The sequence below is a fragment of the Phyllostomus discolor genome, chromosome 11, assembly GCF_004126475.2.
Source record: "Phyllostomus discolor isolate MPI-MPIP mPhyDis1 chromosome 11, mPhyDis1.pri.v3, whole genome shotgun sequence".
Taxonomy (NCBI): domain Eukaryota; kingdom Metazoa; phylum Chordata; class Mammalia; order Chiroptera; family Phyllostomidae; genus Phyllostomus; species Phyllostomus discolor.
In genome coordinates, this window is record NC_040913.2 from 70,025,612 (window position 1) to 70,041,618 (window position 16,007).

At 49.1% G+C, this 16,007-nt stretch overlaps 1 protein-coding gene across 1 annotated transcript in view; it reads left to right on the forward strand.

Annotated features, from left to right (window-relative positions):
- The window catches only part of ANK1 (ankyrin 1), a 229,778-nt gene that overhangs the window by 108,530 nt on the left and 105,241 nt on the right, over nt 1-16,007 (forward strand). The gene's annotated exons all lie outside the window — the stretch shown is intronic.

Genomic DNA, 16,007 nt, shown 5'->3' on the forward strand with positions numbered 1-16,007 from the left:
GTGAAGATATATATAAAAGAAATTGGATCTTTGAGCCAGGAACTTAGATAAGAGGTCCAACCCAAAGATAGATATTTGGAAGTCATTCAGCATTCGAGGAAGGCAGATGCTGGCATTGGCTGATGAAAACCGGGATGAGAGGCATGTTGCATATCACCCCACCAGTGCCTCTGGGAGATCACTCCACATGTATTTATTAAGCACCTACTTTGTGCCAGCTACTTTTCCAGGCACTGAGCAAGACAGACAAAATAGACAGAGGCTGTGCTCTCGTGCCAGCCACGTGCAGTAAAGAAGACAGACGTAACCGAGAAGATGAAATACAGAATGTCAGCTAATGAGAAGTACCATGGATGAGAACAATGTTTTAATGGGGTGGCTACGGAAGGCCTCTCCAAGGACACCACTTACGAGAGGCCTGAGAGAAGTAAACGAGACTGTGTGGTTTCTGGGGGAGAGCACTCCTGGAAGAGCGGGAAGATGTGGGAAAGGCCCCGGGGGCAGCAGGAAGCTGGGTTTGTCTGGGGAGCAGCAAGGAGAACCATGGGGCTGCAGGGGGATGGCGAGAGGGGACCTGGTAGGCAGGGAGGGGGAGAAACTTCCAGAACCAAACCGTGAAGGGCTCCCAGGCCATGACTCAGACTCGGATTTTACTGTAGGGGTGGTGGGGAGCCAGTGGAAGGTAGTACACAACAGATGCTCCATCTGATGTAGATTTTTTTAAAAACGTTTTATTTTATTTTTTAGGTATTGGGGAAGGGAGGGAAAGAGAAAGAGAGAGAAACATCAATGTGCAGAGAAACATTGATTAATTGCCTCTCACACGCCCCCAACCAAAGACCTGGCCCACACCCCAGGCATGTGCCCTAACTGGGAATTGAACCAGTGGCCTTTTGGTTTGCGGGATGGTGCCCAATCCACTGAGCTATACCAGTCAGAGGTCTGATGTACATTTTAAGTGATCACCTGGGTGCTGTGTGGAGAGTAGTGTTGGGGCCCAGGGACAGAAGCAGGGAGATGGGTCAGGTGGCTGAAGCCGTGGACCAGGTAGGTCCCAGTGGTGGCTCTGAATAAGGGGCCCGTGGAGGTGGTGGAGCAGAGGGCTTGCCTCCCTGGGGTTGCTGTGTTGTCACCCTGGCCACGGCGGTCTCAGTGTACACAGCACGGGGACGTGCAGGGACCAGGGGCTCTTTAGTCAGCCCGGGGCCGTGTCTCTCTCGCCATGGCAAGAACCATGTGGCAGTGGGATGATTATTTCTAATCTCAGCTCAAAAGCCACTGCGAAGACATTCCTGACCCCCAGAGCCCGAAGTCGTCTCTGCCTTTGCAATTCACTGCTCAGCCCTCCCTTGCCGCTGGACCACGTCCTGCCGTGTAGCGTGGCGATGCTGAGCACGTCTTCTCCGTCCCTGTAGACGCTGAGGGTGAAGTCCATGACTGCTCATTCCTCACAGCACCCAGATTAGGGCCTGCCACAGTGGGTGCTCGGTGCTCATTTGACTACATGCTTGTGAAGACATTCCTGACCCCCAGAGCCTGAAGTCATCGCCATCTTTGCAGTCGTCACTGCTCAGCCCTCCCGTGCAGCTCGGTCACGTCCCGCCACGCAACATGGTGATGTTGAATAATTATGCGCATTCCAGTATCAGCTTCATATATTCCATCTCCAGAATGACTGCTGGATTACTTAATCAAATGAAAATATTGTATTATGGAGGCCATAGCAATTAAAAAACACTTTCTGCAGTGAACTCACTGACCTTGCACACTTACCAGTTAGCCAAGTAAAAAGGGAACCGCGGAGAAGGCTGACGGCCTCTGCTCTCCTGAGCTCCTACCGTTGTTGAGTCAACAGGGATGCACCCCCGGGCACCTCGAACTGTAACGCTGGGGGCCAGAGACCCCATTACTGTAGTGTCTGTCCTCTTCCTGTAATGCTAGCAAACACTGGCTCACTGGCCTTCCTCATGAGAAAGCTACTCGAGACTCCAGGAGAAGAGTGCACACCAAAGAGAGAAGCCTCGCTGTCTGTGGTGCTGGCATGAGGCAGGGAGTCAGCAGACGCTCCTCGGGGCTGTCCCGGGCACCCCTGCCCCCGCAGCCTGCCTTACTGTCTCCGCAGCACTCTCTGCTACCTGACTTAAGATGCACCTGTGTTTCTCTTATGTTTCTCTGTCTTTTCCACTAGAATGTAGGCACCTCAGGGGAGAGGACTTGGTTTTATTCAATGCTCTTTGTCAGGCCTCTGCCTGGCATGCAATAGGTGCTCTTCAGTTCTGTCAGTAGATGTTAAGCCTGCTGTTACCGCTAATGATGAGAGCTCGCGCACTTGACGTTCAGGCCCTGGAGTAACTTGATCCAAGCACTATCACTTTTAAGAGCACGGCGAAAGAGGCATTCGCAGGTTAAGGACTGTGGTTCGGATTCTGGCACAGGCCCCGCCCCTCGAGTATGTGGTGATATCGGCTGCAGTATCCAGAAGCCCAGCCACCTGAGCATTCACAAAAACAGAAACGACTTCCAGTCCTAAAGCACAGCCAGCGAAGGCGCGTGAGGCCGTGCTAGTCCCGCGGATGTTCCCTAAGTTTCCACCTTTCACGCGTCCTCTGTCACCGCTGGGTCCTTGTTTATCTTAAAAGTAAAGGGTTTGGGGCATTTCAAATAAATGGGGTACCTGTAACAACAGTTCCTGCTGCAGAGTAATCTTTTCTACAGAAACCAAATACCAAGTGTTTTGATCAGGATTTCTTGGGCTCTGGCAATTGCGATAGTTGCTACCTTTCCAAATTACAGAATCTTAGAGCTCAGTGGTCATGGCATTCAGTGCCCTCACTGCACCTCAGGAGGCTGAGGTCTAGGGGTTTCTTCTGAGTATCGTCTGAGCTTTATGACTTTGGCTCTGATGAGATGTGCTTATGAAGACCACCTAAACTTTCTCTGCTCATTTACTTATTCCACAAACAGGTATTGAGCACTTATAAGGACCCAAGCACCTTGCTAGAGACTAAATTCACTTATCCCCTGATCTCAAAGAACTCAGAGGCCGGTAAAGGAGTCCAGCATGTACATAGAAGGACAGAAACTCTGGGTTACAAGTGCCATGCGGAATAAACATAGAGGATGTTTTTGTTCATTTAGTCTGTGATTCAACAAATATTTATTAAGCTGCTTGAATGTGCCACGTGCTGGCTGCTCAACACTGAATAACTCCCAGCGCCTCCTCTCACACTGCTTCTGGTCTGGGGTGGTGGCCGAGATGCTGAATGCTCGGAGAAGAGCTTTGAAGGGATAGTAGCAGTTTGCCAGGTAGAGAACTGGGGAGAGGAAAATGCAGCAGAAGGAACAGACTGGGAAGGCAGGAGCGGTGAAGGTCACAGGCAGCCAGGAGTTCAGTGAGGTAGGGGTACACGGAAAAGAGGGAGGAGGTCAGGCTGCGGAGGTCATGTCTAGGTCAGTGTAGATAGAGAACTTGTTACTTTTCTGTGTCATCTCCTTTTTCTTAGGAACTACGAAAGGCATAGAAGTGGCATGCATCCATGTAGTTTCCTAATTTTACCTGTACCCTCAAACTCACGCAGAAAGCCTCCTTAATATGGCAATATGTTAATATTAAGCCTTCTGGAATCTGGCTGTCTTGTTGAGGCCCTGGAATAGCAATGAAGGAGAAGAAGAAGATATTACTGCAGCCCCCCACACGGGAAGGTCGTGGTCTGTGGTGGGCAGTTAAACAAGAGAAGCAACTGGATGCCCCATGTCTGGTGCCATGGATTCTTCTGAAGTTCTTACTAGAAAAGTATTAGTGAAGAAGACGGAACTCTAAAACCCCTATCTCTGAGTTACTTTACATAGGTAAACTACTTCTGCATTTCAGCAGAAACAAGCTGTCTCATGTTCATCCTGCTAATCAGAGTGACCGACCAGTCTACAGTCTTCAAGGAAGCTGATTCCACGTCACGAGTCAGAGTGATCCACTGTGTTTAATAATCCCAGATCCCAGTCCTACAGTGTCTTTGCTTTCCAGAGCCCTTCCCCAGGCACGGCCACTTTTAGTGCTCACGCCGCCTGTGAGGTGGACACACAGGACACGTGAGGTCAGTGAGACTCAGAGAGGTGAAGTCTTCCTGAACCCGAGGCTGGGTCTCCCAACTCGCAGCTGGAGTCTCCACACTGCACCCTGCAGGCGGACTTGAGACTTGCAGCAAAGCCCTTTCGTCCTCTGGGGGACCGCCCTGGTACTGGTCTCATTTCCCCTCCCTTCTTGAAGAAGGGAGAGTTAACTGACTGTCTCATTTACATAAAGATGTGCATTTGTAGTGACAACGGGGACATCTCTGGAATCCCCGGGGACGAGGTAAAGAGTGAAGGGCATCCTCAGAATGACCTGGAACCCGTTGCAAGGAAAATGCACCCTCCACACTCCCCTTTATGGTTGATCGCTGTGGCTGGACCACTCGTGGACCAGCTGTGATAGCCCTACTCTTGGGAGACTGAGAAAAAAGGTGGTACTACATGGGCCAGGTGGCATGAATGTGCACCAGTTCTGCAGAATCTGTGGAGCACACGCCGTGTGCCAGTCCCCATGCCGGGATCTGAGACAGAAAGGTGAGGGAAACACAGAACCCGAGACAGTCCTGTCTGTGAAAGACACAGACACAGGAGCAGATAAATGCCATTCCATCTGATGAAGGGCCTTGCTACAGCTATTGCTGAGTGCCATGGGAGCGTGGTTGAAAGCAGTTTACTTTTGGGGCCAGAAACAGGCTATGGTGTGCTGAAGAGAGACAGGAAAAGACACAGAGGAAAATGACATTTGATGTCATCTTGAAAATTGCCTCTCTGGTTATTAGAGGAAATGCTAAACCCAGTTTCCACGCTTTCTGATTGAAATAGACCACGCGCACAAATTTGCCTGGGATTATGTACTTTGATTGCAGATTCTTTGATATAAACTTTTTTGGTCATTTTTGACAAGCATGTCTGTGATTTTAATTGTTTTGTCATTTTTTAAGGATTTTATTTATTTATTTATGGAGAGGGAAGGGAGGGAGAAAGAGAGAGAGAGACAGAGAGAGAGAGAGGGGGGGGGGGCGGGGAGAGAAACATCAATGTGTGGTTGCTGGGGGCTGTGGCCTGCAACCCAAGCATGTACCCTGACTGGGAATCAAACTTGCGACACTTTGGTTCACAGTCCACACTCAATCCACTGAGCTACGTCAGCCAGGGCTGTTTTGTCATTTTTAATTTAACAATACAACTAATACATGGTAGTTATTTAAAAATTCATACTATGCAGAAATACTTGTATATAGTCTTCTGTAAGTCTTCCTCTATGCCCCAAATCTCTGTGAACAGGTTGGTATGAATCTGGTCTTACCTTTTTCTACACATTTTCTACATGCATATCTTAATTGTTCTCTGAGAGCTGTTACATTGTTTTATTCTGGAATTGTGGAATGAAGAGGAAGCTAGGAGATAAGGCAGTTGTAACATTTTGAAAACACAAAGACTGAGGCCCTGCCCTGACCTGTGTGGCTCCGTGGGTGGGGCATCCTGCAAAGCCAAAGGTCACCGGTTCTACTGGTCAGGGCACATGCCTGGGTTACTGGTTCAGTCTGTGGTCTGGGTGCTTTTGGTTGGGACACAGAGGCAACCAGTCCATGTTTTTCTCACTCTCTTTCTCCCTCCCTTCCCCTCTCTCTAAAAACAAAAAGAAAAAAGAAAAAGATTGAGGCCTAAGGATGTGAAGTGATGGGTCAGGAGAACAGTTTAGAGGCCTCAGTTCCTTATCTACTGTTCTTTGCTCTGAACCCCACTGCCCTGCTTCCAAAGGTCTGGCTCTTCTCCTCTTTTTAAAGAAATGCCAAGATCTCGGACATAGAAACCGTTTCTAGTCCACAGGAGATATTCTTAGCTGCTGAGCTGAACCTCCGAGTCCCATTCTCTCATTAACTTGAGCTCGCACTTCCTCCAGGCTCCCAGAGGGCCCCACCGCCTGCGGCTGATCTGCTCTGAGCCAGGGGACTTCACTGAGCATGGAGGCTGTGCAGGGTTTTTATCGAGAGTAGAGAGGTGATCCGGGGTTGATTCATCTCCTCGCATAGCTCTGAAATAGTTGTGGGTTTCTTTCTTTTCTTTTAAAGATAATGAAAAGGATTAGGGTGTTCTTCCTCCTCATGAATATCTAGTAAACTATGAGTCTTAAGAGCTACCTGGGTAGCGGCAGTAAATTTAGATTGCAATAGAACAGAGAGGGAAAGTGCTTAGAGCCTGTCTTGTTCTTTTCCACCTGCGTCACTTTCTTTCTCTCCGAGTTTGTCCTTCCCTCCCTGTTTCTGTTCTTAATCTGCTTTCCCCATCCCTGGGCAAGAGGCAGGTTGGCAAGGGAGATAAGGTATGCTTTCTGCTAGGGCTACGGCAGTTGCTTCAGGTCTGTGTGGCTCCTCCTCTGTTAGATTCCAGGATCGTGTATTTTTAGCAGACCCAGCCCACCACGCAGTGTCTCGGGAGCCCTGTGAGATCTGGGTCAGAAGGAGGCTGCAGGTGGGATGGCCCGGCAGAACCCGCCACCTGCCCTCTGATAGAGGCTTCCCCGTCCACCGGTTCCCACCTGTGTCTGGGGGCTGCTCTCCGGTCATTGGTCATCGTTCGGTGGCACGCCAGGGTTTTTACTCTAGAATAATCTCTGAAGTCTGGAGGGCTCACGCCTCCCCTCATCAGATACGAGGGCTGTGCACGCTCAGCCCCTCGCACTGGCCCTGAGTGCTCAGATGCCGTCCTCTGCTCCCGCAGCCAGAGCCCCGAGGTTCAGCCCTGCTTCTGCTTCTCCAGCAGCCTCTCCCACCACCACTCACTCCGACCTCCACTTTCTTTTTCAAAAATTCAGAGTTTTGAACCTATAAAAACACTGCAAAAGAATTTCACATCTCCTTCACCCATATTTTCTAATTTTCTATTACAATTTTACTGCATTTGCTCTATCTACTTGCCTACCTGCCTATCTATCATATATACTATACCTAACATGATTCCCATCACCCCCAAACATTTCAGTGTGCGCCACCCGAAAGCAAGGACACTTTCCCTCATAACCACCCTAAAAGCCTCCCAGTCAGGAAATCAACAGTGATGTAACACAACCATCCACAGACCCCATTAACATTTTGCCAACTGTCCCCACAATTAGAAAGTGTTCTCCTGTCCTTTCTTTCCCCCTCCATCCTTTAACCCTTCTTTCCTGCCCCTCCCACCCTGTGTTCCTTCTCCATCTCCAACTCCATCATCTCCATCATCTCTGTCTCCATCACCCCTGTCTCCATCTGCATCTCCATCTCCATCATCTCGAATCGTCTCTGTCCCAGGAGTCTATCCAGAACACACTTTGTATTTAGTTGTCTGTCTCACTAGTCTCCTTCAACACGAAACACTTCCTCCATCTTTGCCTGCCCCTCGTGTTTTTGACAGTCTTCCATTCTGTAATCTGAATCTCAGCTGTGTCTGCTGATGTTTTCTTATGACTGGACTAAGTGCATTTTTGGTTGGAATACCGCAGAAACTACACTCCTGGTAATATTAACCCTGATCACCTGGTGAAGTTGCTGTCTACCAGGTTTTTCTACTGTAAAATCACCAATTTTTCCCTTTGTAGTTTATCAGTGTTTTTTGGGGTGAGGGACTATTCTGATGTCATGCCAATACCCTGTTTCCTCATCAGACTTCCGGCCGCCAGCATTGGCACAGGTTTATGTCTTCTGCCTGTATTAACTACCACGATGAGGTTCCAAAGGGGGATTCTCCATCCCCATCTTTTCCTGCACATTTATTAGCTGGCATTCTACTGAAGGATAAGCTTTTCCTCCTCCCTCAAGATTTATTTTGTTCATATTTATTTTTACCCATACAGACTTGTGGAATTTTACTGTATTTGATGGGTAGTAATCTCATGTTCTCATGATTTATGTTGACATTCAAAGCTAAATTAGGCCCTTTCAATAATCTGGCTTCTTTGTTCTTTGACCTGTCCTCATCATTCTTTGATGAGGACATTCTTTCCTCACCTTCTTACCTTTTGTACCAAATGGCACAAGTTGTCCCAGGGTCATTTTGTGCTTTCCCCAACCCAGCCCTGGATCAGCCACTTTTCCTAGGATGGTATTTAGACACCAAAATCTTGCCACTCGATGTGCCCGTTGCTACTGGTTGCTGCATGCCCCTGTGTGTCTGCACACAGCTGTAACTATTTCTACATCTATCTATCTATCTATCTATCTATATAGATAGATAGATAGATAATCCACAGCAGCATGCCATCATTTCCAATTCTAGTCCAGCACCTCAAGGTTATTTCTAGCCTTTTCTCTTTCCAGGTTTGTAAATCCCTGCTCACAGTGGAAAGGCTGACTCCCACTGATTTGTGTCATGTTCTACAGACTTATTTGTGTGCTTGTGTAACAATCCCCTGACCACACCGGAGTAGCCCTCCTCTTTCTCACACACCAGACACACTCCGACAGAGCCTCTGCAGGGCACTGCTTCTGGGTCACTGCCCTGCTTCCTCGGATGCCTGTATCTCCAAGCTGGGAGGGGAGGGGAGGAAAGGGACTGGAGGAAAAGAGAAGGTGGGAAAACTTCCGTTCACTTTCGGTGTCATTTCATTTGGGGCTGAAAATTTAATGCAGACAATTTGGGGAAAGAAATCAGAATTTATGTTGTTGTAGTAGTGTTTTTGAAGGCTGCCTAATTCATTTCCTCATCTAGTGGCCCTGTGTGACAGTGTCTCCCTCTTTCCCTGCCCATCATCTCTTGCTTGGACATCACCTCCTCTGCCTTCCTTGGTTTCCATGGTCTGCACTTATTTTTCCTTCCCTCACTGTTTCTCTCTTTCCCATGAATTTCAGGGTTTGGAATAGGAACGGCAATCATTTCAATCCTTTGTTTTTCTCCCTCCGTAAGCTCTGCTTAATTCTTATTTGGCACTCTGCTTCAGGGCTGTAGACTTGCAAATGTATAATGTAAGTGATCTTGCTCCACAAATGTGAATCAATAATAGAGCAAAGCTAGAGGCTATGAATGTACAGGCTAGTTGTTACTCAGGGAATTAAACTTCCATAACCTAGAGTATAATACTTATCTTCTCTTGACAGAACAAACTAAAAGAGAATCCTGACTGAATAGGAAATGGGAAATTATATGTAAAAACCTAGGTATATGACCCTCCACATATACATCCTTGTCCTTTTATTATGGGCAAGATCTTCTGATTGGCTGTTTACTGACCACATGGGCAACCTGGAGTGTTGCATGAAGGCCAAATTACCTAGAAGTCCTTCTCCTGCCCCTCTCTTTTTGTTTACTCTTGGGTCCTTAGACTTCTTGGCTTTCTCTGCCACTGCCCTTGGCTTATTCTTCCCAGGACTCTAGTGCTTTCCTTTCGCATGAAAACTTCACGGCCTGTGCTCCACTGCCTGCGAGCCTGGCACAGTGGCAGCCAGCTAATCTGATGAACTAAACCCATGGCACGGTAGTAGGTGTTTATGAATAAAAAGATGATACTTTCTAGATACTACATTAGCACATTAGCTTAAGCCTCTGGAAATGCAGTGCTTAACTCGAAGGAAGGGGCAGGGGACTGAAAGAGTGAGTTTCGGGGTGTGGGGTGGGAAGGGGCCCGTGAGCCTCGAGGCCCTCAGGACCCAGCTGGGGGCTGCCAGGTCTGTGCAGCCGCGTCTGCAGGTAAAATGAGTGGCTGCGAGAAAAGGGACGGAAGGGGCGTGTGTCCACCCGAGAATGTGAGCAACAGCAATTTATGTCCTTGCCATTTCCAGAGACGCACAGGACCTTAGGGTCACACATCCTTTGTGTTTGAAACCATCCTCCGCTCCGGGCAGGATGAGAGTTAAATTCCCTATACGTGTCTACTGTATTCGTACATTTAGTAACAATTAGTGTAATTGGGGCGATCGGTGATGCTAAACAGAGGAATAATTTCCTGAGAACAAATGTCTGGAATTGTGTATTTTGCCAATGGAATTTCTCACAGTTGGTACAAGAAAATACTCCAAATTAAATCATTCAAGCTGAATATGACTTTTTTTCCTTCTTTTTAAAAATGTTGAAACAAACGCAGCCTGGCTGCGATCTCCTCCTCTTCTCAGACAGATTGTCTCTCAGAAAAACCCTCCAAATTGACATTTTACCTGAAAAAGAGCAAAGGCAGATGACAGGCTCCAGGTGTATGCTTGGCAATAATATTTTTGCAAAAACAAAAAAGGGCCTTGAAGGGTTGTCTGCGGTACTAGAGCCGTGAGAAACGCGATCACGTGGGGCCGTTGGCCTCAGAGGCTGTGTCAGGGGCGTGTCGGATGTAAAAGCTTCCAAGGGCCTTGCTCCCACCGTGACATGGGGAAAGGCTGGAAGTTCTACAAAATTCTAGTTTTTCCTCGTCCTGTCAGGGGGCTGAGGTGGTAGAGCCACCGAGGTAACTGGATTCCAAGGAGAAGGCCTCGGCCTCTGCTTTGGCAGAGCACAGCAGAGGGAGGTGGTGCTGCACAAGCCAAAACTCTTAGAGGCCAGTGTGGGCCCAGGTGCCTGTGACGAGCTTCTGCCAGGGGCTCCAGAGAAACACGGGGGTGGGTCAGGGGACCAGAGGGAGCCTCCCCTGGCGGCTGTGGCGGTGGGGAAAGAACAGACAGAGCTGCGCCTGCTTCCCCGGGCTCTTCCCTCGGGAGAAGTGACAGGAAGCCCTCTCTCACCTTCAGGCCGCCGGCAGAAATTCATTCTGCGTGGGGAGGAGTAGAAACAAAGGACACCGCGGAGATCCGGTGCCGCTGCAGGAAAGGTAGAGGCGACCCGGTCTGGCCCCGGGCGAGGGCAGGATCCCACCAGAATAAGGAGGGCGTGCTCCTCTGCTGCTGCTGGAGGGAGGCAAGGCCCTTCCACCCCAGACCAAGTACAGAGACGAGGCAGGCTTTGCTGCCACTGAGGCGAGGGGAAAGAATTCGAAAACAAAAGCAACCCCAAATCCTACTTTTGAGGTCCAGGCAACAGCCTGCCAAAGACTGAATCTGGGCCGGGACCCAAAGAACTGCACTCCCCGGCCTGCTCAGCGCCTGTGACAAGGAAGAGCACACTGCTGCTGGGAGAGGGGCGAGCGCGTGGAGAAAGACCCTGTTCGTGGCGCAGCCATGCAGGGGTGGCTGAAAGCCGACAGGAAGTTGAGAACTCAGAAAAACCCTTTGTCGCCCAGCTCCTACTCCAGGCCCAAGGTAATAGCAGCCTACCTGCAGAGGAATCTGAAGGCTGTGGTGCATTGATGGTGACAACAAAACCCAGACCTAGGTCAACTCTTGACTGGATTGACTCGGCTCCCCCCACCCCTGCCATGCTCAACATCCCAAAAGAAGAGGCATGTCCATTTCGCTGCATAAACGCTCTTTTCTTCGGTCTCTGTTGCTCTTCTATGCGTAATGTCTGGCATTCGATTAAAAATTACAGCCCACACATGAGAAAAAAAATTGTCATCAAGAGACAAAACAATCAACAGAACCAAGCTCAGAGGTGACCCGGATGTTGGAATTATCAGATGGACTTTCAAATAACTGTGATTAACATGTTAAAGGATCTAGTGGGAATAGTGGACAGCATTCATGAACAGATGGGGACTTCCAGAAGAGAAATGGAAATGATAAGAAAGAGTCAAGCAAATTGCTAGGAATAGAAAAAGAAAACATTTCCTTGGCGACAAGGAATTTCTTCAATGGGCTCCTCAGTAGACTGGACACAGCCGAGGGAAGAATCAAAGAAGTTGAAGATCAGTCACGAGAAATGGTCAAAATGGAAAGAAAGCAGAAAAAAAGAGTGGGGAGAGAAAAGCAGAACAGAGCGGCCAAGAGCGGTGGGATACTATCAGCTAGTGTAACGTAAGTGGAGTTGGAGACCCAGAAGGGGGGAGTGTTCAGGAAGAGGAATCTGGCAAGCTGGTGTTTTTCTGAGAAAGGCATATGGTTATGAAATGGCCACAACTAGTTATTGCTTTGCTCCCCTGCTTCCAATTTAGCGGAAGCATTAACTCTCATATTCCTCTACCTCCTTCTTGCTTGTCTTCTACACCCATTTATCTGGGGGGAGAGATGTGTGGTTCCCTGTCCCCACAGTGCCCCGCAGCAGTCTGTGTGCCATTCGGCTGTGAAAGTTACATGAAATAGATGACAAGGTGCAAAGCAAGATTCAGCAGCTTGCTTTTTAGCAAACAATTTAACTAAAGCAGAACACACAGATCTTAGCTTTGAAGGGGCGATCTATTTATATAGTTCATCTCTGTTTATACTTATAGCTAAGAACAAATAGCTCACGGAACTTAACACCCCTTGACCCTTCTTATTTTATCAATCAAACCTGCTTTAGAAGAGAAAGTACGAAATACGGCATTTGTTCACGAAACACTCCTTGGGTCCCGTAAGTGGTCTCCCGTACAGACCAGCTCTGCATCTGCTAGGATAACTATACCAGCTCCTCAGTGGACGTGTGCACTACATCGGTTTCCTGGCAGTCAGTGGTGTCGGCTGCTGGCTGGGGACCAGCCATCCTCCCGCCGAGGCCAGTTGCTGGAGAAAGCTGCTGCAGTGGGTTTGGATGCTGTGTATCTCTTGAAGTCAGAGGCTTCCTGGAAGAAGGAGGAAGGCACTTGATGAGGATATCTGGAAGAACCGTTTCTAACATTTTGCCTCATGGGTTTAGAATTTAAACTCAGACACTGGCTACTCGCGTTGCCATTGGTAATGACCTTACGGCACTGGCTGTGCACAGGCTGCCTTGTAAAAGCCTTCGTGAACCTTCCCTGACCTTGACAGAGCAACTTCTTTCTCCTCTGTGCTACTTCTAGTCTGATACATGCCATGTGGGGCATTTTCACATGGTTTTGCGTTTATTTTTAATGCATCTGTTTCCTCTACTCAAGTGAGTTCTTTAAGGCTGAGAGTGTGTCTTTGATTCAGCTCCAGCCTGGCACAGAACAGGTTCTCAGTAAACGTTTGCTCGGATTAAGTAAACACTCAGCATGAGCCGACTGCAACTGTAGTTATATTGAGACAAATGGTTGTCATACATGTTCCTGTGTGACTCTGTCTGCATTACATTCCTGGGTTTCTCCCACACAGCTGTCATCGCTGTGCCAAAGGGGCTTGCTCTGTGGCTCTGAGGAGGGCCTTGGGTTCAGATCGCCACCATAAGAGACTTGTCAGCATCAATAACTTAGGGTGACTATGCTGAAAGCAAACAAATTTAAAACAAAATGAGAAAAATTAAAAATCATAAAAAAGGAAGAGATCCTCGAACCAGGATTGGGATGGGAGCGGAGTGAAATTGTTAGAGACGCAGATCTGCTTAGACGGTCCCTTTTGTGCTAAAGAACGTCGCCTTCTGCCAAGCGTGTGGCTTTGAGAGGGAGGCATGTGACACGGGGAGAGGAGAAGGGCTTTCGGGGGACCAGAACTGTGACCCCGGTGAGCAGCTCCAGCAGCGGAGGCCAGACTCCTGCGGATGACGACTGTGACGGAGCGTCAGCTCTAAGCCGCCTGGTAATAAACAAGGGGAAATGTGCTTTCACCGCAGGGTGAAAAGAAGCACCCCAGTTCCTAGGGGGAAACGCCCCCCTTCGCTGGGAAACCCAGGTCGGTCCTATACGTGGCTGTGCCCCAGAAAGGCTCTGTGAGCTTAGCTCATCACTTGACTACTCTGCCCCTGATTTCCTCAGCAGTCAGGGTCTCTAACACCGCTCTCGACTCCAGCATTCCCTGCGCAGGCAGTGTGTCCAGAATCCCCCTGGACTGAGACTCTCACACCGGCTCCCAGCAGCAGGGCCAGCCACCCAGGGCAGCAGCAGTAAACCAGAGGTGTCTCCCTTCTAGACTTGCCAGTTTCCCTGCTTGGAGGCATTTGGGGCCAACAGATGCTCGTGGAGGGTGATTGTGCAGCGCACGCACGTGAGCACGAAAACCCCCAGCCAGCACCCGCCACACTTGCTGCAGCCACAGCTGAGTCCCCTGCGATAAGCCCACCGCGGCAGCTGCTGCGGCTCCCACAGCCACCCCAATTCCCGAGTGATGGCAGGGTGCCTGCGCTCAGCTCCAGGACTTCCAGATAAGGCACCTTGCAGCTCTCAGCACAGACCTGAGGGGGTTGAGGGAATGGGGGGTAGAGCTGAGGACAAAGAATCGTAAGGAGTGGCTCCCAGAGCACAGTCACATGGCAAATTGCTTTTCAGTGAATTTGTGTTTTGCAAACTGATTTGAGGAAACTGGTTTCCTTCAGGCCAACGCTCTTCCCCCTCCCCAGACTCCTGTTCTAACAGACCGCTGTCTGGCCTTCAATCACTTTCTCCCTTTCTGTTATCAAAACCGGCTCTGACCTAGATTTTATCAGATAAGCTCATTCACACTGGGGTGTGAATGATTTACACTGCTTGGGACCCTACATTTAATGGTGTTCGAAATCTGCAAGAGGAGGAAATCTAAAGGAGATTTTCAGGCATTTGCATGGGGAAACATTGGTGGAGGGACCCTCTCATCTACCACCCCCAACCCTTCTCCCCTCACCCCCACACACCTTGGGGAGGCTGGCTGTGCTGATAAGCAAGCATTTGGCCAATTAAACTCTGTGTGTTTGGAATGGGGGCCGGTGCTGATCTAAATTGGATGTAGGTGAAGTTCCCTTCGGAGCCCACTCTTGTCTTTGGTATCCATGGCACCTGTTATGTTTACCCTGTGGGAGGATCCAAGGCAAAGAGAGTTGTATACACCTCCCATTCTCCCACCATGGATGGGGTACCTGCCCTGCATCTCTAACTTAGTAATTACCTGTTACTTTCCTCTGCTGGTTTCAGTTAAGCAATGGGACTAATCTGTTGAGGGTCAGTGCATTTCCATTCCTGGTAGAATATTTGGGTTTAACAGGAGTCTCCTGGAAATGATGCCCTGACACAAAGGGCAGGTAGGAATTCCAGGAACCCATGCTGGGGCTGCGGAGGTGCTTCAGGGCAGGTGAGTCAGGGGCCCTCAAATCACACCATCAAGAGCCAAGCCCCTCCATCTTGGTGGCCAGGGTTCCTTCCTTCTTTCTTTCTCCTTTCTTTCTTTTTATTTTTTACTTCTCATTGAATTTATCGGGGTGACATTGGTTAATAAAATTGTACAGGTTTCAGGTGTACAGTTCTATAATACATCATCTGAATTTTCTATTGTGTGTTCGCCACCCCAAGTCAAGTCTCCTTCCATCACCATTTATCCCCCCACACCGTACCCTATTCTCCCTCCCCTGGACCCTCATCTTTCTGTCTGGCCATCACCACGCTGTGGTCTGTGTGGCCAGGGTGTTTCTCCTTAGCCAGAGCCTGTGGTGGCCTTGGGACGCCCCCTGGGAAGGAGGGAAGGGAGAAGGGGTGACACTCGCAGATGGGGAAGGAGGAGGAGGGGAACAGGGCGCAAATGTTGGGGATGGAGACTGCTTAGTGACTGAAACCATTTCCTGCGTGGAGCCAAGACCTACTCCTCCGCTGGAAATGAAATTTAGTTCATCGACATTAGTTCTGTCATGTTGTCAGAGTAATTTGTGGCTCTAAGTAGCACTCCGAAGTCAGCCTTTGCCAGAAAGTTTGAAAGTGTGTGTGTGGGCCAGACGACCAGGAGGGAGAGAGTGACAAGGGAAACACAGCGCGGGCGCAGCCATGGCGGGGCCAGCGGAGTGGGGGCTTTCACTGGTGAGCGAGAGTTCTGCTTTTGCGGACGGGTGACTGGGCACAGAAAATGTTTGTTCCATTTTTTCCTTTTCCTAAAATGTAACTGTCAGTTTTGGTCACATTTGAAATGGCAAGGTGGCAGCGAAGCTATTTTCATACAGATTCTTCCAGTGAGGAAATCTTAGCTGGGGGCTGGTGGTATTTAGTTTTCATACGCTCTCCTTTCAAAGGGTATTATTTCACTAGATATACCTCTAGCTCTGCACATGTTCGGGAGGCA